The 21,697-nt window shown below is 46.6% G+C and overlaps 14 non-coding genes across 14 annotated transcripts; all 14 read left to right on the top strand.

Annotated features, from left to right (window-relative positions):
- Positions 1 to 49: 49 nt before the first annotated feature.
- On the top strand, positions 50 to 240 carry LOC142267853 (U2 spliceosomal RNA). The gene has a single exon (XR_012733668.1). It is a non-coding gene; the product is annotated as a U2 spliceosomal RNA (small nuclear RNA).
- A 1,386-nt stretch (positions 241 to 1,626) lies between these two features.
- LOC142267945 (U2 spliceosomal RNA) lies at positions 1,627 to 1,817 on the top strand. The gene has a single exon (XR_012733748.1). It is a non-coding gene; the product is annotated as a U2 spliceosomal RNA (small nuclear RNA).
- Positions 1,818 to 3,203: 1,386 nt separating this feature from the next.
- Positions 3,204 to 3,394, top strand: LOC142267944 (U2 spliceosomal RNA). Its single transcript, XR_012733747.1, has one exon. It is a non-coding gene; the product is annotated as a U2 spliceosomal RNA (small nuclear RNA).
- A 1,387-nt stretch (positions 3,395 to 4,781) lies between these two features.
- On the top strand, positions 4,782 to 4,972 carry LOC142267943 (U2 spliceosomal RNA). Its single transcript, XR_012733746.1, has one exon. It is a non-coding gene; the product is annotated as a U2 spliceosomal RNA (small nuclear RNA).
- A 1,387-nt stretch (positions 4,973 to 6,359) lies between these two features.
- On the top strand, positions 6,360 to 6,550 carry LOC142267865 (U2 spliceosomal RNA). Its single transcript, XR_012733679.1, has one exon. It is a non-coding gene; the product is annotated as a U2 spliceosomal RNA (small nuclear RNA).
- A 2,189-nt stretch (positions 6,551 to 8,739) lies between these two features.
- Positions 8,740 to 8,932, top strand: LOC142267874 (U2 spliceosomal RNA). The gene has a single exon (XR_012733687.1). It is a non-coding gene; the product is annotated as a U2 spliceosomal RNA (small nuclear RNA).
- Positions 8,933 to 10,319: 1,387 nt separating this feature from the next.
- Positions 10,320 to 10,510, top strand: LOC142267942 (U2 spliceosomal RNA). The gene has a single exon (XR_012733745.1). It is a non-coding gene; the product is annotated as a U2 spliceosomal RNA (small nuclear RNA).
- A 1,387-nt stretch (positions 10,511 to 11,897) lies between these two features.
- Positions 11,898 to 12,088, top strand: LOC142267864 (U2 spliceosomal RNA). Its single transcript, XR_012733678.1, has one exon. It is a non-coding gene; the product is annotated as a U2 spliceosomal RNA (small nuclear RNA).
- Positions 12,089 to 13,474: 1,386 nt separating this feature from the next.
- LOC142267941 (U2 spliceosomal RNA) lies at positions 13,475 to 13,665 on the top strand. The gene has a single exon (XR_012733744.1). It is a non-coding gene; the product is annotated as a U2 spliceosomal RNA (small nuclear RNA).
- A 1,387-nt stretch (positions 13,666 to 15,052) lies between these two features.
- Positions 15,053 to 15,243, top strand: LOC142267938 (U2 spliceosomal RNA). The gene has a single exon (XR_012733742.1). It is a non-coding gene; the product is annotated as a U2 spliceosomal RNA (small nuclear RNA).
- A 1,387-nt stretch (positions 15,244 to 16,630) lies between these two features.
- LOC142267937 (U2 spliceosomal RNA) lies at positions 16,631 to 16,821 on the top strand. The gene has a single exon (XR_012733741.1). It is a non-coding gene; the product is annotated as a U2 spliceosomal RNA (small nuclear RNA).
- A 1,387-nt stretch (positions 16,822 to 18,208) lies between these two features.
- LOC142267936 (U2 spliceosomal RNA) lies at positions 18,209 to 18,399 on the top strand. Its single transcript, XR_012733740.1, has one exon. It is a non-coding gene; the product is annotated as a U2 spliceosomal RNA (small nuclear RNA).
- A 1,606-nt stretch (positions 18,400 to 20,005) lies between these two features.
- On the top strand, positions 20,006 to 20,189 carry LOC142267888 (U2 spliceosomal RNA). The gene has a single exon (XR_012733700.1). It is a non-coding gene; the product is annotated as a U2 spliceosomal RNA (small nuclear RNA).
- Positions 20,190 to 21,306: 1,117 nt separating this feature from the next.
- Positions 21,307 to 21,497, top strand: LOC142267935 (U2 spliceosomal RNA). The gene has a single exon (XR_012733739.1). It is a non-coding gene; the product is annotated as a U2 spliceosomal RNA (small nuclear RNA).
- Positions 21,498 to 21,697: the final 200 nt, after the last annotated feature.

The following is a 21,697-nucleotide window of genomic DNA, read 5'->3' as shown; positions in this document are numbered from 1 at the left end:
TGTCCGGCATAGGCCAGGGTGCCACTCGAGGCCCAAACCAATTCTGGTTATCGCTTCTCGGCCTTTTGGCTAAGATCAAGTGTAGTATCTGTTCTTATCAGTTTAATATCTGATACGTCCCCTATCTGGGGACCATATATTAAATGGATTTTTAGAACAGGGAGATGGAAAAAGAGCTTGCTCTGTCCACTCCACGCATTGACCTGGTATTGCAGTACCTCCAGGAACGGTGCACCCCTTCTTAACCCAGTTTCCAAAAGCAGAACTCAATTCACCTGATTCATATTAGCCCGATTTAATGAATTGGAAGAAAGCATACGTCTTCATACGCACCTCAATTTGGCCCATTCACTTTTCACACTTCCTCCTTTTGTTTTTTATCTTTCACACTTTTGACTTTCTTTATTCATCCAAATAGCAAACTCATCACCACTCAACCTGACCAACTCGGCTATGTCCCGTGCTGCAGTTCTCTGTCTTATCTAGATCATTTGCAATTGAATGGAATAGATCCCTTTTGGACAAAGTGGATTCACCTGCTGCTGCAGTGACCACAGGTGTGATAAGATCTAGAATTGGCATCTGGTGCGATCTCTCCGCTTCCACTCCAAAGAAAGTTACCTGTTTATTCCTATCATGCATTGGTTTTTGGGGTTTTCTTTGAGTAATGATGATCTCTTTAGTAGTCTGTTGGCGCCCTCTCCTGGAGGAATAGTTTGCTTGCTCTTGGACATTCTAAAAGAGAGGTCATGATAGACATTGAGCTTCTGAGCTCAATTGGGGACAGTCATGGGTGATGAATGTTTGCAACCTACTGCGAAGCCTCATACCGCAATATAAGGAACGTCAAATACTAAGAAAGGGCGGCCTATGAAAGAATTACTACTTTCAATAAGTACACTTAAACGGCTAATTGGGAATAGAAAAACTGTAAAAAGCCCTCTGAGAAAGCCCCCCTCTAACCTTTGATAGTAAGCTTTTCTGTAGTCTGCCTGTTGATGTATTTTCCGTTTGAACTGTGCACAACATGAAGAGACGGAACACTGGCGGCTTGTCACAATGCCCCCCGATGACATCACAATAGCGCTGCTGCCTAGAAAACAAGCTGCGCAGAAGAAGTTGTTCTTTGGGTGGGAGGGTGGGCTAGTGGAAGGAGGGGGCAATCTCTTTTTTTCCCGGGTGGTAGGGGGATGACAGGAGAAGGGAAGCGGGTGGTGAGAAAGGTACAGAGGGCAGGGTTTGGGGGCTGGGAAGGAAAGGGAAAAGATTAGGGTTTGGGGATGATGAAAGGGCTTTCTACGGGTAAGGATGGCAAAGGGTGGCAGTGACGGAAAGTCAGGCAACCTGTCCTGTCCGTCTTTTTGTATCGTGAATTGGAAAGACTGCAAGGGGGAGGGGAGTTGCTTGCGCCCTAAAGGAGGAGTTATTCAGATTCATTGCAGTGGGCGGCGGCTGCAAAACGCACCATTCTTCTTGTTTTTGCTCTGCAAAGCAGCCTTTTCAAGGGTTGGCTTGGGTGACAAAATGTCTTGTGTAGGCGTGGGTTTGTCTCCCTCTCGCTCTCTCTCCCTAAGATGTGTCCGGCATAGGCCAGGGTGCCACTCGAGGCCCAAACCAATTCTGGTTATCGCTTCTCGGCCTTTTGGCTAAGATCAAGTGTAGTATCTGTTCTTATCAGTTTAATATCTGATACGTCCCCTATCTGGGGACCATATATTAAATGGATTTTTAGAACAGGGAGATGGAAAAAGAGCTTGCTCTGTCCACTCCACGCATTGACCTGGTATTGCAGTACCTCCAGGAACGGTGCACCCCTTCTTAACCCAGTTTCCAAAAGCAGAACTCAATTCACCTGATTCATATTAGCCCGATTTAATGAATTGGAAGAAAGCATACGTCTTCATACGCACCTCAATTTGGCCCATTCACTTTTCACACTTCCTCCTTTTGTTTTTTATCTTTCACACTTTTGACTTTCTTTATTCATCCAAATAGCAAACTCATCACCACTCAACCTGACCAACTCGGCTATGTCCCGTGCTGCAGTTCTCTGTCTTATCTAGATCATTTGCAATTGAATGGAATAGATCCCTTTTGGACAAAGTGGATTCACCTGCTGCTGCAGTGACCACAGGTGTGATAAGATCTAGAATTGGCATCTGGTGCGATCTCTCCGCTTCCACTCCAAAGAAAGTTACCTGTTTATTCCTATCATGCATTGGTTTTTGGGGTTTTCTTTGAGTAATGATGATCTCTTTAGTAGTCTGTTGGCGCCCTCTCCTGGAGGAATAGTTTGCTTGCTCTTGGACATTCTAAAAGAGAGGTCATGATAGACATTGAGCTTCTGAGCTCAATTGGGGACAGTCATGGGTGATGAATGTTTGCAACCTACTGCGAAGCCTCATACCGCAATATAAGGAACGTCAAATACTAAGAAAGGGCGGCCTATGAAAGAATTACTACTTTCAATAAGTACACTTAAACGGCTAATTGGGAATAGAAAAACTGTAAAAAGCCCTCTGAGAAAGCCCCCCTCTAACCTTTGATAGTAAGCTTTTCTGTAGTCTGCCTGTTGATGTATTTTCCGTTTGAACTGTGCACAACATGAAGAGACGGAACACTGGCGGCTTGTCACAATGCCCCCCGATGACATCACAATAGCGCTGCTGCCTAGAAAACAAGCTGCGCAGAAGAAGTTGTTCTTTGGGTGGGAGGGTGGGCTAGTGGAAGGAGGGGGCAATCTCTTTTTTTCCCGGGTGGTAGGGGGATGACAGGAGAAGGGAAGCGGGTGGTGAGAAAGGTACAGAGGGCAGGGTTTGGGGGCTGGGAAGGAAAGGGAAAAGATTAGGGTTTGGGGATGATGAAAGGGCTTTCTACGGGTAAGGATGGCAAAGGGTGGCAGTGACGGAAAGTCAGGCAACCTGTCCTGTCCGTCTTTTTGTATCGTGAATTGGAAAGACTGCAAGGGGGAGGGGAGTTGCTTGCGCCCTAAAGGAGGAGTTATTCAGATTCATTGCAGTGGGCGGCGGCTGCAAAACGCACCATTCTTCTTGTTTTTGCTCTGCAAAGCAGCCTTTTCAAGGGTTGGCTTGGGTGACAAAATGTCTTGTGTAGGCGTGGGTTTGTCTCCCTCTCGCTCTCTCTCCCTAAGATGTGTCCGGCATAGGCCAGGGTGCCACTCGAGGCCCAAACCAATTCTGGTTATCGCTTCTCGGCCTTTTGGCTAAGATCAAGTGTAGTATCTGTTCTTATCAGTTTAATATCTGATACGTCCCCTATCTGGGGACCATATATTAAATGGATTTTTAGAACAGGGAGATGGAAAAAGAGCTTGCTCTGTCCACTCCACGCATTGACCTGGTATTGCAGTACCTCCAGGAACGGTGCACCCCTTCTTAACCCAGTTTCCAAAAGCAGAACTCAATTCACCTGATTCATATTAGCCCGATTTAATGAATTGGAAGAAAGCATACGTCTTCATATGCACCTCAATTTGGCCCATTCACTTTTCACACTTCCTCCTTTTGTTTTTTATCTTTCACACTTTTGACTTTCTTTATTCATCCAAATAGCAAACTCATCACCACTCAACCTGACCAACTCGGCTATGTCCCCGTGCTGCAGTTCTCTGTCTTATCTAGATCATTTGCAATTGAATGGAATAGATCCCTTTTGGACAAAGTGGATTCACCTGCTGCTGCAGTGACCACAGGTGTGATAAGATCTAGAATTGGCATCTGGTGCGATCTCTCCGCTTCCACTCCAAAGAAAGTTACCTGTTTATTCCTATCATGCATTGGTTTTTGGGGTTTTCTTTGAGTAATGATGATCTCTTTAGTAGTCTGTTGGCGCCCTCTCCTGGAGGAATAGTTTGCTTGCTCTTGGACATTCTAAAAGAGAGGTCATGATAGACATTGAGCTTCTGAGCTCAATTGGGGACAGTCATGGGTGATGAATGTTTGCAACCTACTGCGAAGCCTCATACCGCAATATAAGGAACGTCAAATACTAAGAAAGGGCGGCCTATGAAAGAATTACTACTTTCAATAAGTACACTTAAACGGCTAATTGGGAATAGAAAAACTGTAAAAAGCCCTCTGAGAAAGCCCCCCTCTAACCTTTGATAGTAAGCTTTTCTGTAGTCTGCCTGTTGATGTATTTTCCGTTTGAACAGTGCACAACATGAAGAGACGGAACACTGGCGGCTTGTCACAATGCCCCCCGATGACATCACAATAGCGCTGCTGCCTAGAAAACAAGCTGCGCAGAAGAAGTTGTTCTTTGGGTGGGAGGGTGGGCTAGTGGAAGGAGGGGGCAATCTCTTTTTCTCCCGGGTGGTAGGGGGATGACAGGAGAAGGGAAGCGGGTGGTGAGAAAGGTACAGAGGGCAGGGTTTGGGGGCTGGGAAGGAAAGGGAAAAGATTAGGGTTTGGGGATGATGAAAGGGCTTTCTACGGGTAAGGATGGCAAAGGGTGGCAGTGACGGAAAGTCAGGCAACCTGTCCTGTCCGTCTTTTTGTATCGTGAATTGGAAAGACTGCAAGGGGGAGGGGAGTTGCTTGCGCCCTAAAGGAGGAGTTATTCAGATTCATTGCAGTGGGCGGCGGCTGCAAAACGCACCATTCTTCTTGTTTTTGCTCTGCAAAGCAGCCTTTTCAAGGGTTGGCTTGGGTGACAAAATGTCTTGTGTAGGCGTGGGTTTGTCTCCCTCTCGCTCTCTCTCCCTAAGATGTGTCCGGCATAGGCCAGGGTGCCACTCGAGGCCCAAACCAATTCTGGTTATCGCTTCTCGGCCTTTTGGCTAAGATCAAGTGTAGTATCTGTTCTTATCAGTTTAATATCTGATACGTCCCCTATCTGGGGACCATATATTAAATGGATTTTTAGAACAGGGAGATGGAAAAAGAGCTTGCTCTGTCCACTCCACGCATTGACCTGGTATTGCAGTACCTCCAGGAACGGTGCACCCCTTCTTAACCCAGTTTCCAAAAGCAGAACTCAATTCACCTGATTCATATTAGCCCGATTTAATGAATTGGAAGAAAGCATACGTCTTCATATGCACCTCAATTTGGCCCATTCACTTTTCACACTTCCTCCTTTTGTTTTTTATCTTTCACACTTTTGACTTTCTTTATTCATCCAAATAGCAAACTCATCACCACTCAACCTGACCAACTCGGCTATGTCCCCGTGCTGCAGTTCTCTGTCTTATCTAGATCATTTGCAATTGAATGGAATAGATCCCTTTTGGACAAAGTGGATTCACCTGCTGCTGCAGTGACCACAGGTGTGATAAGATCTAGAATTGGCATCTGGTGCGATCTCTCCGCTTCCACTCCAAAGAAAGTTACCTGTTTATTCCTATCATGCATTGGTTTTTGGGGTTTTCTTTGAGTAATGATGATCTCTTTAGTAGTCTGTTGGCGCCCTCTCCTGGAGGAATAGTTTGCTTGCTCTTGGACATTCTAAAAGAGAGGTCATGATAGACATTGAGCTTCTGAGCTCAATTGGGGACAGTCATGGGTGATGAATGTTTGCAACCTACTGCGAAGCCTCATACCGCAATATAAGGAACGTCAAATACTAAGAAAGGGCGGCCTATGAAAGAATTACTACTTTCAATAAGTACACTTAAACGGCTAATTGGGAATAGAAAAACTGTAAAAAGCCCTCTGAGAAAGCCCCCCTCTAACCTTTGATAGTAAGCTTTTCTGTAGTCTGCCTGTTGATGTATTTTCCGTTTGAACTGTGCACAACATGAAGAGACGGAACACTGGCGGCTTGTCACAATGCCCCCCGATGACATCACAATAGCGCTGCTGCCTAGAAAACAAGCTGCGCAGAAGAAGTTGTTCTTTGGGTGGGAGGGTGGGCTAGTGGAAGGAGGGGGCAATCTCTTTTTTTCCCGGGTGGTAGGGGGATGACAGGAGAAGGGAAGCGGGTGGTGAGAAAGGTACAGAGGGCAGGGTTTGGGGGCTGGGAAGGAAAGGGAAAAGATTAGGGTTTGGGGATGATGAAAGGGCTTTCTACGGGTAAGGATGGCAAAGGGTGGCAGTGACGGAAAGTCAGGCAACCTGTCCTGTCCGTCTTTTTGTATCGTGAATTGGAAAGACTGCAAGGGGGAGGGGAGTTGCTTGCGCCCTAAAGGAGGAGTTATTCAGATTCATTGCAGTGGGCGGCGGCTGCAAAACGCACCATTCTTCTTGTTTTTGCTCTGCAAAGCAGCCTTTTCAAGGGTTGGCTTGGGTGACAAAATGTCTTGTGTAGGCGTGGGTTTGTCTCCCTCTCGCTCTCTCTCCCTAAGATGTGTCCGGCATAGGCCAGGGTGCCACTCGAGGCCCAAACCAATTCTGGTTATCGCTTCTGGGCCTTTTGGCTAAGATCAAGTGTAGTATCTGTTCTTATCAGTTTAATATCTGATACGTCCCCTATCTGGGGACCATATATTAAATGGATTTTTAGAACAGGGAGATGGAAAAAGAGCTTGCTCTGTCCACTCCACGCATTGACCTGGTATTGCAGTACCTCCAGGAACGGTGCACCCCTTCTTAACCCAGTTTCCAAAAGCAGAACTCAATTCACCTGATTAATATTAGCCCGATTTAATGAATTGGAAGAAAGCATACGTCTTCATATGCACCTCAATTTGGCCCATTCACTTTTCACACTTCCTCCTTTTGTTTTTTATCTTTCACACTTTTGACTTTCTTTATTCATCCAAATAGCAAACTCATCACCACTCAACCTGACCAACTCGGCTATGTCCCCGTGCTGCAGTTCTCTGTCTTATCTAGATCATTTGCAATTGAATGGAATAGATCCCTTTTGGACAAAGTGGATTCACCTGCTGCTGCAGTGACCACAGGTGTGATAAGATCTAGAATTGGCATCTGGTGCGATCTCTCCGCTTCCACTCCAAAGAAAGTTACCTGTTTATTCCTATCATGCATTGGTTTTTGGGGTTTTCTTTGAGTAATGATGATCTCTTTAGTAGTCTGTTGGCGCCCTCTCCTGGAGGAATAGTTTGCTTGCTCTTGGACATTCTAAAAGAGAGGTCATGATAGACATTGAGCTTCTGAGCTCAATTGGGGACAGTCATGGGTGATGAATGTTTGCAACCTACTGCGAAGCCTCATACCGCAATATAAGGAACGTCAAATACTAAGAAAGGGCGGCCTATGAAAGAATTACTACTTTCAATAAGTACACTTAAACGGCTAATTGGGAATAGAAAAACTGTAAAAAGCCCTCTGAGAAAGCCCCCCTCTAACCTTTGATAGTAAGCTTTTCTGTAGTCTGCCTGTTGATGTATTTTCCGTTTGAACTGTGCACAACATGAAGAGACGGAACACTGGCGGCTTGTCACAATGCCCCCCGATGACATCACAATAGCGCTGCTGCCTAGAAAACAAGCTGCGCAGAAGAAGTTGTTCTTTGGGTGGGAGGGTGGGCTAGTGGAAGGAGGGGGCAATCTCTTTTTTTCCCGGGTGGTAGGGGGATGACAGGAGAAGGGAAGCGGGTGGTGAGAAAGGTACAGAGGGCAGGGTTTGGGGGCTGGGAAGGAAAGGGAAAAGATTAGGGTTTGGGGATGATGAAAGGGCTTTCTACGGGTAAGGATGGCAAAGGGTGGCAGTGACGGAAAGTCAGGCAACCTGTCCTGTCCGTCTTTTTGTATCGTGAATTGGAAAGACTGCAAGGGGGAGGGGAGTTGCTTGCGCCCTAAAGGAGGAGTTATTCAGATTCATTGCAGTGGGCGGCGGCTGCAAAACGCACCATTCTTCTTGTTTTTGCTCTGCAAAGCAGCCTTTTCAAGGGTTGGCTTGGGTGACAAAATGTCTTGTGTAGGCGTGGGTTTGTCTCCCTCTCGCTCTCTCTCCCTAAGATGTGTCCGGCATAGGCCAGGGTGCCACTCGAGGCCCAAACCAATTCTGGTTATCGCTTCTCGGCCTTTTGGCTAAGATCATGTGTAGTGTTGTTCGAAGAGGTGGTTTAAGCTCCAGGCCACCTTAGTACAATGATACACTGCACACTGGAAGGTTGCGCTTGCTAGTACTCTGGGTGGATAGTATATTCATCTAGAGGAAAACATGGCCCTACCAGGATCAAGGCTATTAGACTGAGTAAGGGTGGGGGGCTATAGTACAACGTGCCCCAGGACTGACGACCCTGGAGTGAGTCTGAGCTTGCTGGCTTGGGACCCCGGCAAGCCTTGGGCTCTGTAGCACACCGTACCTTGCCTTTTCATACTTTTTGAGCATATTACCCTATCCCGGCCTTCTGGCTAGGAAGGGAAATTTTTATAATCCCGGTCGGAGGTCTGGTCAGCTTTGGGCTGAGAAACTAACACCCGGTTGGAGGTCCGGGTCAGCTTCGGCTGAGAAACCAACACCCGGTTGGAGGTCTGGGTCAGCTTCGGCTGAGAAACCAACACCCGGTTGGAGGTCCGGTTAGCCTTGGGCTGAGAAACCAACACCGGTTGACGGTCCGGGCAGTTTCGGCTGCGAAACCAATAACTATTAGCTCTCTACTCCACTTGGGTAAGATGCCTGGGTGGACGCTGGGAGCAACGACAAGGCTCAACCAGGCTTCGGCTTGGGGGAGCACCGAAGATCCCTGACCCTTGCTGTGGCCTTCTGGCTCGGAGGGACGGGGTTGATTTTTGGGGACCCTCTCCTCACGGTGGGGTCCACACGAATCCTAGCCTTTGCACTGTTTTTGGTGTGACTTCGGTCATGCATTTTTTGTGGTGCTTTGGAAAGCTTCATTAAATCAAAAATCTGTTCTTATCAGTTTAATATCTGATACGTCCCCTATCTGGGGACCATATATTAAATGGATTTTTAGAACAGGGAGATGGAAAAAGAGCTTGCTCTGTCCACTCCACGCATTGACCTGGTATTGCAGTACCTCCAGGAACGGTGCACCCCTTCTTAACCCAGTTTCCAAAAGCAGAACTCAATTCACCTGATTCATATTAGCCCGATTTAATGAATTGGAAGAAAGCATACGTCTTCATATGCACCTCAATTTGGCCCATTCACTTTTCACACTTCCTCCTTTTGTTTTTTATCTTTCACACTTTTGACTTTCTTTATTCATCCAAATAGCAAACTCATCACCACTCAACCTGACCAACTCGGCTATGTCCCCGTGCTGCAGTTCTCTGTCTTATCTAGATCATTTGCAATTGAATGGAATAGATCCCTTTTGGACAAAGTGGATTCACCTGCTGCTGCAGTGACCACAGGTGTGATAAGATCTAGAATTGGCATCTGGTGCGATCTCTCCGCTTCCACTCCAAAGAAAGTTACCTGTTTATTCCTATCATGCATTGGTTTTTGGGGTTTTCTTTGAGTAATGATGATCTCTTTAGTAGTCTGTTGGCGCCCTCTCCTGGAGGAATAGTTTGCTTGCTCTTGGACATTCTAAAAGAGAGGTCATGATAGACATTGAGCTTCTGAGCTCAATTGGGGACAGTCATGGGTGATGAATGTTTGCAACCTACTGCGAAGCCTCATACCGCAATATAAGGAACGTCAAATACTAAGAAAGGGCGGCCTATGAAAGAATTACTACTTTCAATAAGTACACTTAAACGGCTAATTGGGAATAGAAAAACTGTAAAAAGCCCTCTGAGAAAGCCCCCCTCTAACCTTTGATAGTAAGCTTTTCTGTAGTCTGCCTGTTGATGTATTTTCCGTTTGAACTGTGCACAACATGAAGAGACGGAACACTGGCGGCTTGTCACAATGCCCCCCGATGACATCACAATAGCGCTGCTGCCTAGAAAACAAGCTGCGCAGAAGAAGTTGTTCTTTGGGTGGGAGGGTGGGCTAGTGGAAGGAGGGGGCAATCTCTTTTTTTCCCGGGTGGTAGGGGGATGACAGGAGAAGGGAAGCGGGTGGTGAGAAAGGTACAGAGGGCAGGGTTTGGGGGCTGGGAAGGAAAGGGAAAAGATTAGGGTTTGGGGATGATGAAAGGGCTTTCTACGGGTAAGGATGGCAAAGGGTGGCAGTGACGGAAAGTCAGGCAACCTGTCCTGTCCGTCTTTTTGTATCGTGAATTGGAAAGACTGCAAGGGGGAGGGGAGTTGCTTGCGCCCTAAAGGAGGAGTTATTCAGATTCATTGCAGTGGGCGGCGGCTGCAAAACGCACCATTCTTCTTGTTTTTGCTCTGCAAAGCAGCCTTTTCAAGGGTTGGCTTGGGTGACAAAATGTCTTGTGTAGGCGTGGGTTTGTCTCCCTCTCGCTCTCTCTCCCTAAGATGTGTCCGGCATAGGCCAGGGTGCCACTCGAGGCCCAAACCAATTCTGGTTATCGCTTCTCGGCCTTTTGGCTAAGATCAAGTGTAGTATCTGTTCTTATCAGTTTAATATCTGATACGTCCCCTATCTGGGGACCATATATTAAATGGATTTTTAGAACAGGGAGATGGAAAAAGAGCTTGCTCTGTCCACTCCACGCATTGACCTGGTATTGCAGTACCTCCAGGAACGGTGCACCCCTTCTTAACCCAGTTTCCAAAAGCAGAACTCAATTCACCTGATTCATATTAGCCCGATTTAATGAATTGGAAGAAAGCATACGTCTTCATATGCACCTCAATTTGGCCCATTCACTTTTCACACTTCCTCCTTTTGTTTTTTATCTTTCACACTTTTGACTTTCTTTATTCATCCAAATAGCAAACTCATCACCACTCAACCTGACCAACTCGGCTATGTCCCCGTGCTGCAGTTCTCTGTCTTATCTAGATCATTTGCAATTGAATGGAATAGATCCCTTTTGGACAAAGTGGATTCACCTGCTGCTGCAGTGACCACAGGTGTGATAAGATCTAGAATTGGCATCTGGTGCGATCTCTCCGCTTCCACTCCAAAGAAAGTTACCTGTTTATTCCTATCATGCATTGGTTTTTGGGGTTTTCTTTGAGTAATGATGATCTCTTTAGTAGTCTGTTGGCGCCCTCTCCTGGAGGAATAGTTTGCTTGCTCTTGGACATTCTAAAAGAGAGGTCATGATAGACATTGAGCTTCTGAGCTCAATTGGGGACAGTCATGGGTGATGAATGTTTGCAACCTACTGCGAAGCCTCATACCGCAATATAAGGAACGTCAAATACTAAGAAAGGGCGGCCTATGAAAGAATTACTACTTTCAATAAGTACACTTAAACGGCTAATTGGGAATAGAAAAACTGTAAAAAGCCCTCTGAGAAAGCCCCCCTCTAACCTTTGATAGTAAGCTTTTCTGTAGTCTGCCTGTTGATGTATTTTCCGTTTGAACTGTGCACAACATGAAGAGACGGAACACTGGCGGCTTGTCACAATGCCCCCCGATGACATCACAATAGCGCTGCTGCCTAGAAAACAAGCTGCGCAGAAGAAGTTGTTCTTTGGGTGGGAGGGTGGGCTAGTGGAAGGAGGGGGCAATCTCTTTTTTTCCCGGGTGGTAGGGGGATGACAGGAGAAGGGAAGCGGGTGGTGAGAAAGGTACAGAGGGCAGGGTTTGGGGGCTGGGAAGGAAAGGGAAAAGATTAGGGTTTGGGGATGATGAAAGGGCTTTCTACGGGTAAGGATGGCAAAGGGTGGCAGTGACGGAAAGTCAGGCAACCTGTCCTGTCCGTCTTTTTGTATCGTGAATTGGAAAGACTGCAAGGGGGAGGGGAGTTGCTTGCGCCCTAAAGGAGGAGTTATTCAGATTCATTGCAGTGGGCGGCGGCTGCAAAACGCACCATTCTTCTTGTTTTTGCTCTGCAAAGCAGCCTTTTCAAGGGTTGGCTTGGGTGACAAAATGTCTTGTGTAGGCGTGGGTTTGTCTCCCTCTCGCTCTCTCTCCCTAAGATGTGTCCGGCATAGGCCAGGGTGCCACTCGAGGCCCAAACCAATTCTGGTTATCGCTTCTCGGCCATTTGGCTAAGATCAAGTGTAGTATCTGTTCTTATCAGTTTAATATCTGATACGTCCCCTATCTGGGGACCATATATTAAATGGATTTTTAGAACAGGGAGATGGAAAAAGAGCTTGCTCTGTCCACTCCACGCATTGACCTGGTATTGCAGTACCTCCAGGAACGGTGCACCCCTTCTTAACCCAGTTTCCAAAAGCAGAACTCAATTCACCTGATTCATATTAGCCCGATTTAATGAATTGGAAGAAAGCATACGTCTTCATATGCACCTCAATTTGGCCCATTCACTTTTCACACTTCCTCCTTTTGTTTTTTATCTTTCACACTTTTGACTTTCTTTATTCATCCAAATAGCAAACTCATCACCACTCAACCTGACCAACTCGGCTATGTCCCCGTGCTGCAGTTCTCTGTCTTATCTAGATCATTTGCAATTGAATGGAATAGATCCCTTTTGGACAAAGTGGATTCACCTGCTGCTGCAGTGACCACAGGTGTGATAAGATCTAGAATTGGCATCTGGTGCGATCTCTCCGCTTCCACTCCAAAGAAAGTTACCTGTTTATTCCTATCATGCATTGGTTTTTGGGGTTTTCTTTGAGTAATGATGATCTCTTTAGTAGTCTGTTGGCGCCCTCTCCTGGAGGAATAGTTTGCTTGCTCTTGGACATTCTAAAAGAGAGGTCATGATAGACATTGAGCTTCTGAGCTCAATTGGGGACAGTCATGGGTGATGAATGTTTGCAACCTACTGCGAAGCCTCATACCGCAATATAAGGAACGTCAAATACTAAGAAAGGGCGGCCTATGAAAGAATTACTACTTTCAATAAGTACACTTAAACGGCTAATTGGGAATAGAAAAACTGTAAAAAGCCCTCTGAGAAAGCCCCCCTCTAACCTTTGATAGTAAGCTTTTCTGTAGTCTGCCTGTTGATGTATTTTCCGTTTGAACTGTGCACAACATGAAGAGACGGAACACTGGCGGCTTGTCACAATGCCCCCGCTGACATCACAATAGCGCTGCTGCCTAGAAAACAAGCTGCGCAGAAGAAGTTGTTCTTTGGGTGGGAGGGTGGGCTAGTGGAAGGAGGGGGCAATCTCTTTTTTTCCCGGGTGGTAGGGGGATGACAGGAGAAGGGAAGCGGGTGGTGAGAAAGGTACAGAGGGCAGGGTTTGGGGGCTGGGAAGGAAAGGGAAAAGATTAGGGTTTGGGGATGATGAAAGGGCTTTCTACGGGTAAAGATGGCAAAGGGTGGCAGTGACGGAAAGTCAGGCAACCTGTCCTGTCCGTCTTTTTGTATCGTGAATTGGAAAGACTGCAAGGGGGAGGGGAGTTGCTTGCGCCCTAAAGGAGGAGTTATTCAGATTCATTGCAGTGGGCGGCGGCTGCAAAACGCACCATTCTTCTTGTTTTTGCTCTGCAAAGCAGCCTTTTCAAGGGTTGGCTTGGGTGACAAAATGTCTTGTGTAGGCGTGGGTTTGTCTCCCTCTCGCTCTCTCTCCCTAAGATGTGTCCGGCATAGGCCAGGGTGCCACTCGAGGCCCAAACCAATTCTGGTTATCGCTTCTCGGCCTTTTGGCTAAGATCAAGTGTAGTATCTGTTCTTATCAGTTTAATATCTGATACGTCCCCTATCTGGGGACCATATATTAAATGGATTTTTAGAACAGGGAGATGGAAAAAGAGCTTGCTCTGTCCACTCCACGCATTGACCTGGTATTGCAGTACCTCCAGGAACGGTGCACCCCTTCTTAACCCAGTTTCCAAAAGCAGAACTCAATTCACCTGATTCATATTAGCCCGATTTAATGAATTGGAAGAAAGCATACGTCTTCATATGCACCTCAATTTGGCCCATTCACTTTTCACACTTCCTCCTTTTGTTTTTTATCTTTCACACTTTTGACTTTCTTTATTCATCCAAATAGCAAACTCATCACCACTCAACCTGACCAACTCGGCTATGTCCCCGTGCTGCAGTTCTCTGTCTTATCTAGATCATTTGCAATTGAATGGAATAGATCCCTTTTGGACAAAGTGGATTCACCTGCTGCTGCAGTGACCACAGGTGTGATAAGATCTAGAATTGGCATCTGGTGCGATCTCTCCGCTTCCACTCCAAAGAAAGTTACCTGTTTATTCCTATCATGCATTGGTTTTTGGGGTTTTCTTTGAGTAATGATGATCTCTTTAGTAGTCTGTTGGCGCCCTCTCCTGGAGGAATAGTTTGCTTGCTCTTGGACATTCTAAAAGAGAGGTCATGATAGACATTGAGCTTCTGAGCTCAATTGGGGACAGTCATGGGTGATGAATGTTTGCAACCTACTGCGAAGCCTCATACCGCAATATAAGGAACGTCAAATACTAAGAAAGGGCGGCCTATGAAAGAATTACTACTTTCAATAAGTACACTTAAACGGCTAATTGGGAATAGAAAAACTGTAAAAAGCCCTCTGAGAAAGCCCCCCTCTAACCTTTGATAGTAAGCTTTTCTGTAGTCTGCCTGTTGATGTATTTTCCGTTTGAACTGTGCACAACATGAAGAGACGGAACACTGGCGGCTTGTCACAATGCCCCCCGATGACATCACAATAGCGCTGCTGCCTAGAAAACAAGCTGCGCAGAAGAAGTTGTTCTTTGGGTGGGAGGGTGGGCTAGTGGAAGGAGGGGGCAATCTCTTTTTTTCCCGGGTGGTAGGGGGATGACAGGAGAAGGGAAGCGGGTGGTGAGAAAGGTACAGAGGGCAGGGTTTGGGGGCTGGGAAGGAAAGGGAAAAGATTAGGGTTTGGGGATGATGAAAGGGCTTTCTACGGGTAAGGATGGCAAAGGGTGGCAGTGACGGAAAGTCAGGCAACCTGTCCTGTCCGTCTTTTTGTATCGTGAATTGGAAAGACTGCAAGGGGGAGGGGAGTTGCTTGCGCCCTAAAGGAGGAGTTATTCAGATTCATTGCAGTGGGCGGCGGCTGCAAAACGCACCATTCTTCTTGTTTTTGCTCTGCAAAGCAGCCTTTTCAAGGGTTGGCTTGGGTGACAAAATGTCTTGTGTAGGCGTGGGTTTGTCTCCCTCTCGCTCTCTCTCCCTAAGATGTGTCCGGCATAGGCCAGGGTGCCACTCGAGGCCCAAACCAATTCTGGTTATCGCTTCTCGGCCTTTTGGCTAAGATCAAGTGTAGTATCTGTTCTTATCAGTTTAATATCTGATACGTCCCCTATCTGGGGACCATATATTAAATGGATTTTTAGAACAGGGAGATGGAAAAAGAGCTTGCTCTGTCCACTCCACGCATTGACCTGGTATTGCAGTACCTCCAGGAACGGTGCACCCCTTCTTAACCCAGTTTCCAAAAGCAGAACTCAATTCACCTGATTCATATTAGCCCGATTTAATGAATTGGAAGAAAGCATACGTCTTCATATGCACCTCAATTTGGCCCATTCACTTTTCACACTTCCTCCTTTTGTTTTTTATCTTTCACACTTTTGACTTTCTTTATTCATCCAAATAGCAAACTCATCACCACTCAACCTGACCAACTCGGCTATGTCCCCGTGCTGCAGTTCTCTGTCTTATCTAGATCATTTGCAATTGAATGGAATAGATCCCTTTTGGACAAAGTGGATTCACCTGCTGCTGCAGTGACCACAGGTGTGATAAGATCTAGAATTGGCATCTGGTGCGATCTCTCCGCTTCCACTCCAAAGAAAGTTACCTGTTTATTCCTATCATGCATTGGTTTTTGGGGTTTTCTTTGAGTAATGATGATCTCTTTAGTAGTCTGTTGGCGCCCTCTCCTGGAGGAATAGTTTGCTTGCTCTTGGACATTCTAAAAGAGAGGTCATGATAGACATTGAGCTTCTGAGCTCAATTGGGGACAGTCATGGGTGATGAATGTTTGCAACCTACTGCGAAGCCTCATACCGCAATATAAGGAACGTCAAATACTAAGAAAGGGCGGCCTATGAAAGAATTACTACTTTCAATAAGTACACTTAAACGGCTAATTGGGAATAGAAAAACTGTAAAAAGCCCTCTGAGAAAGCCCCCCTCTAACCTTTGATAGTAAGCTTTTCTGTAGTCTGCCTGTTGATGTATTTTCCGTTTGAACTGTGCACAACATGAAGAGACGGAACACTGGCGGCTTGTCACAATGCCCCCCGATGACATCACAATAGCGCTGCTGCCTAGAAAACAAGCTGCGCAGAAGAAGTTGTTCTTTGGGTGGGAGGGTGGGCTAGTGGAAGGAGGGGGCAATCTCTTTTTTTCCCGGGTGGTAGGGGGATGACAGGAGAAGGGAAGCGGGTGGTGAGAAAGGTACAGAGGGCAGGGTTTGGGGGCTGGGAAGGAAAGGGAAAAGATTAGGGTTTGGGGATGATGAAAGGGCTTTCTACGGGTAAGGATGGCAAAGGGTGGCAGTGACGGAAAGTCAGGCAACCTGTCCTGTCCGTCTTTTTGTATCGTGAATTGGAAAGACTGCAAGGGGGAGGGGAGTTGCTTGCGCCCTAAAGGAGGAGTTATTCAGATTCATTGCAGTGGGCGGCGGCTGCAAAACGCACCATTCTTCTTGTTTTTGCTCTGCAAAGCAGCCTTTTCAAGGGTTGGCTTGGGTGACAAAATGTCTTGTGTAGGCGTGGGTTTGTCTCCCTCTCGCTCTCTCTCCCTAAGATGTGTCCGGCATAGGCCAGGGTGCCACTCGAGGCCCAAACCAATTCTGGTTATCGCTTCTCGGCCTTTTGGCTAAGATCAAGTGTAGTATCTGTTCTTATCAGTTTAATATCTGATACGTCCCCTATCTGGGGACCATATATTAAATGGATTTTTAGAACAGGGAGATGGAAAAAGAGCTTGCTCTGTCCACTCCACGCATTGACCTGGTATTGCAGTACCTCCAGGAACGGTGCACCCCTTCTTAACCCAGTTTCCAAAAGCAGAACTCAATTCACCTGATTCATATTAGCCCGATTTAATGAATTGGAAGAAAGCATACGTCTTCATATGCACCTCAATTTGGCCCATTCACTTTTCACACTTCCTCCTTTTGTTTTTTATCTTTCACACTTTTGACTTTCTTTATTCATCCAAATAGCAAACTCATCACCACTCAACCTGACCAACTCGGCTATGTCCCCGTGCTGCAGTTCTCTGTCTTATCTAGATCATTTGCAATTGAATGGAATAGATCCCTTTTGGACAAAGTGGATTCACCTGCTGCTGCAGTGACCACAGGTGTGATAAGATCTAGAATTGGCATCTGGTGCGATCTCTCCGCTTCCACTCCAAAGAAAGTTACCTGTTTATTCCTATCATGCATTGGTTTTTGGGGTTTTCTTTGAGTAATGATGATCTCTTTAGTAGTCTGTTGGCGCCCTCTCCTGGAGGAATAGTTTGCTTGCTCTTGGACATTCTAAAAGAGAGGTCATGATAGACATTGAGCTTCTGAGCTCAATTGGGGACAGTCATGGGTGATGAATGTTTGCAACCTACTGCGAAGCCTCATACCGCAATATAAGGAACGTCAAATACTAAGAAAGGGCGGCCTATGAAAGAATTACTACTTTCAATAAGTACACTTAAACGGCTAATTGGGAATAGAAAAACTGTAAAAAGCCCTCTGAGAAAGCCCCCCTCTAACCTTTGATAGTAAGCTTTTCTGTAGTCTGCCTGTTGATGTATTTTCCGTTTGAACTGTGCACAACATGAAGAGACGGAACACTGGCGGCTTGTCACAATGCCCCCCGATGACATCACAATAGCGCTGCTGCCTAGAAAACAAGCTGCGCAGAAGAAGTTGTTCTTTGGGTGGGAGGGTGGGCTAGTGGAAGGAGGGGGCAATCTCTTTTTTTCCCGGGTGGTAGGGGGATAACAGGAGAAGGGAAGCGGGTGGTGAGAAAGGTACAGAGGGCAGGGTTTGGGGGCTGGGAAGGAAAGGGAAAAGATTAGGGTTTGGGGATGATGAAAGGGCTTTCTACGGGTAAGGATGGCAAAGGGTGGCAGTGACGGAAAGTCAGGCAACCTGTCCTGTCCGTCTTTTTGTATCGTGAATTGGAAAGACTGCAAGGGGGAGGGGAGTTGCTTGCGCCCTAAAGGAGGAGTTATTCAGATTCATTGCAGTGGGCGGCGGCTGCAAAACGCACCATTCTTCTTGTTTTTGCTCTGCAAAGCAGCCTTTTCAAGGGTTGGCTTGGGTGACAAAATGTCTTGTGTAGGCGTGGGTTTGTCTCCCTCTCGCTCTCTCTCCCTAAGATGTGTCCGGCATAGGCCAGGGTGCCACTCGAGGCCCAAACCAATTCTGGTTATCGCTTCTCGGCCTTTTGGCTAAGATCAAGTGTAGTATCTGTTCTTATCAGTTTAATATCTGATACGTCCCCTATCTGGGGACCATATATTAAATGGATTTTTAGAACAGGGAGATGGAAAAAGAGCTTGCTCTGTCCACTCCACGCATTGACCTGGTATTGCAGTACCTCCAGGAACGGTGCACCCCTTCTTAACCCAGTTTCCAAAAGCAGAACTCAATTCACCTGATTCATATTAGCCCGATTTAATGAATTGGAAGAAAGCATACGTCTTCATATGCACCTCAATTTGGCCCATTCACTTTTCACACTTCCTCCTTTTGTTTTTTATCTTTCACACTTTTGACTTTCTTTATTCATCCAAATAGCAAACTCATCACCACTCAACCTGACCAACTCGGCTATGTCCCCGTGCTGCAGTTCTCTGTCTTATCTAGATCATTTGCAATTGAATGGAATAGATCCCTTTTGGACAAAGTGGATTCACCTGCTGCTGCAGTGACCACAGGTGTGATAAGATCTAGAATTGGCATCTGGTGCGATCTCTCCGCTTCCACTCCAAAGAAAGTTACCTGTTTATTCCTATCATGCATTGGTTTTTGGGGTTTTCTTTGAGTAATGATGATCTCTTTAGTAGTCTGTTGGCGCCCTCTCCTGGAGGAATAGTTTGCTTGCTCTTGGACATTCTAAAAGAGAGGTCATGATAGACATTGAGCTTCTGAGCTCAATTGGGGACAGTCATGGGTGATGAATGTTTGCAACCTACTGCGAAGCCTCATACCGCAATATAAGGAACGTCAAATACTAAGAAAGGGCGGCCTATGAAAGAATTACTACTTTCAATAAGTACACTTAAACGGCTAATTGGGAATAGAAAAACTGTAAAAAGCCCTCTGAGAAAGCCCCCCTCTAACCTTTGATAGTAAGCTTTTCTGTAGTCTGCCTGTTGATGTATTTTCCGTTTGAACTGTGCACAACATGAAGAGACGGAACACTGGCGGCTTGTCACAATGCCCCCCGATGACATCACAATAGCGCTGCTGCCTAGAAAACAAGCTGCGCAGAAGAAGTTGTTCTTTGGGTGGGAGGGTGGGCTAGTGGAAGGAGGGGGCAATCTCTTTTTTTCCCGGGTGGTAGGGGGATGACAGGAGAAGGGAAGCGGGTGGTGAGAAAGGTACAGAGGGCAGGGTTTGGGGGCTGGGAAGGAAAGGGAAAAGATTAGGGTTTGGGGATGATGAAAGGGCTTTCTACGGGTAAGGATGGCAAAGGGTGGCAGTGACGGAAAGTCAGGCAACCTGTCCTGTCCGTCTTTTTGTATCGTGAATTGGAAAGACTGCAAGGGGGAGGGGAGTTGCTTGCGCCCTAAAGGAGGAGTTATTCAGATTCATTGCAGTGGGCGGCGGCTGCAAAACGCACCATTCTTCTTGTTTTTGCTCTGCAAAGCAGCCTTTTCAAGGGTTGGCTTGGGTGACAAAATGTCTTGTGTAGGCGTGGGTTTGTCTCCCTCTCGCTCTCTCTCCCTAAGATGTGTCCGGCATAGGCCAGGGTGCCACTCGAGGCCCAAACCAATTCTGGTTATCGCTTCTCGGCCTTTTGGCTAAGATCAAGTGTAGTCCCTTCATTGGGTTTGCCTTGGTCTTGGCTGGGAGGGGCCCGGGCTTGCACAACCGCCGGCCTTGGGGATTGTTGCGCCTTTTGGTGCTTACGTCCCCTTTTGGCTGGTGGTTCCTGGGCTCGGGAGGCGATCACCCAGGCACTGCGCTTTTGTGTGGTGGCCTGCTGGCCTTCGGGGCTACCTTGATTCAGAAAATTGCGGATGAAATCTCATCTGTTCTTATCAGTTTAATATCTGATACGTCCCCTATCTGGGGACCATATATTAAATGGATTTTTAGAACAGGGAGATGGAAAAAGAGCTTGCTCTGTCCACTCCACGCATTGACCTGGTATTGCAGTACCTCCAGGAACGGTGCACCCCTTCTTAACCCAGTTTCCAAAAGCAGAACTCGATTCACCTGATTCATATTAGCCCGATTAGCGAATTGAAATGAATTTTTATCTAACACACTTTTTACTTGCTTTATTCATCCAAATAGCAAACTCATCACCACTCAACTTCACCAACTCTGCTATGTCCCGTGCAGTATCTTGTTGTCAGTCTAATCTAGATCATGTGTAATTGAATGGAATAGATCCCTTTTGGACAAAGTGGAGTCAGATGCTGCAGTGACCACAGGTGTGAGAGGATCTACAATTGGCATCTGGTGTTATCTCTCTGCTTCCACTCCAAATAAAGTTACCTGTTGTTACCTGAACGTCAAATACTAAGAATGGGCGGCCTATGAAAGAATTAGTACTTTCATTAAGTATACTAAACCGGCTAATTGGGAATAGACAAACTGTAAAAAGCCCTCTGAGAAAGCCCCTCTCTAACCTTTGTTAGTAAGCTTTTCTGTAGCCTGCCTGTTGATGTATTTTCGGTTTGAACAGTGCACAACATGAAGAGACGGAACACTGGCGGCTTGTCACAATGCCCCCCGATGACATCACAATAGCGCTGCTGCCTAGAAAACAAGCTGCGCAGAAGAAGTTGTTCTTTGGGTGGGAGGGTGGGCTAGTGGAAGGAGGGGGCAATCTCTTTTTTTCCCGGGTGGTAGGGGGATGACAGGAGAAGGGAAGCGGGTGGTGAGAAAGGTACAGAGGGCAGGGTTTGGGGGCTGGGAAGGAAAGGGAAAAGATTAGGGTTTGGGGATGATGAAAGGGCTTTCTACGGGTAAGGATGGCAAAGGGTGGCAGTGACGGAAAGTCAGGCAACCTGTCCTGTCCGTCTTTTTGTATCGTGAATTGGAAAGACTGCAAGGGGGAGGGGAGTTGCTTGCGCCCTAAAGGAGGAGTTATTCAGATTCATTGCAGTGGGCGGCGGCTGCAAAACGCACCATTCTTCTTGTTTTGGCTCTGCAAAGCAGCCTTTTCAAGGGTTGGCTTGGGTGACAAAATGTCTTGTGTAGGCGTGGGTTTGTCTCCCTCTCGCTCTCTCTCCCTAAGATGTGTCCGGCATAGGCCAGGGTGCCACTCGAGGCCCAAACCAATTCTGGTTATCGCTTCTCGGCCTTTTGGCTAAGATCAAGTGTAGTATCTGTTCTTATCAGTTTAATATCTGATACGTCCCCTATCTGGGGACCATATATTAAATGGATTTTTAGAACAGGGAGATGGAAAAAGAGCTTGCTCTGTCCACTCCACGCATTGACCTGGTATTGCAGTACCTCCAGGAACGGTGCACCCCTTCTTAACCCAGTTTCCAAAAGCAGAACTCGATTCACCTGATTCATATTAGCCCGATTAGCGAATTGAAATGAATTTTTATCTAACACACTTTTTACTTGCTTTATTCATCCAAATAGCAAACTCATCACCACTCAACTTCACCAACTCTGCTATGTCCCGTGCAGTATCTTGTTGTCAGTCTAATCTAGATCATGTGTAAT

The sequence above is a fragment of the Anomaloglossus baeobatrachus genome, unplaced genomic scaffold (assembly GCF_048569485.1).
Source record: "Anomaloglossus baeobatrachus isolate aAnoBae1 unplaced genomic scaffold, aAnoBae1.hap1 Scaffold_2973, whole genome shotgun sequence".
NCBI classification, from domain to species: domain Eukaryota; kingdom Metazoa; phylum Chordata; class Amphibia; order Anura; family Aromobatidae; genus Anomaloglossus; species Anomaloglossus baeobatrachus.
This window is presented reverse-complemented; position numbering and strand designations above follow the sequence as displayed.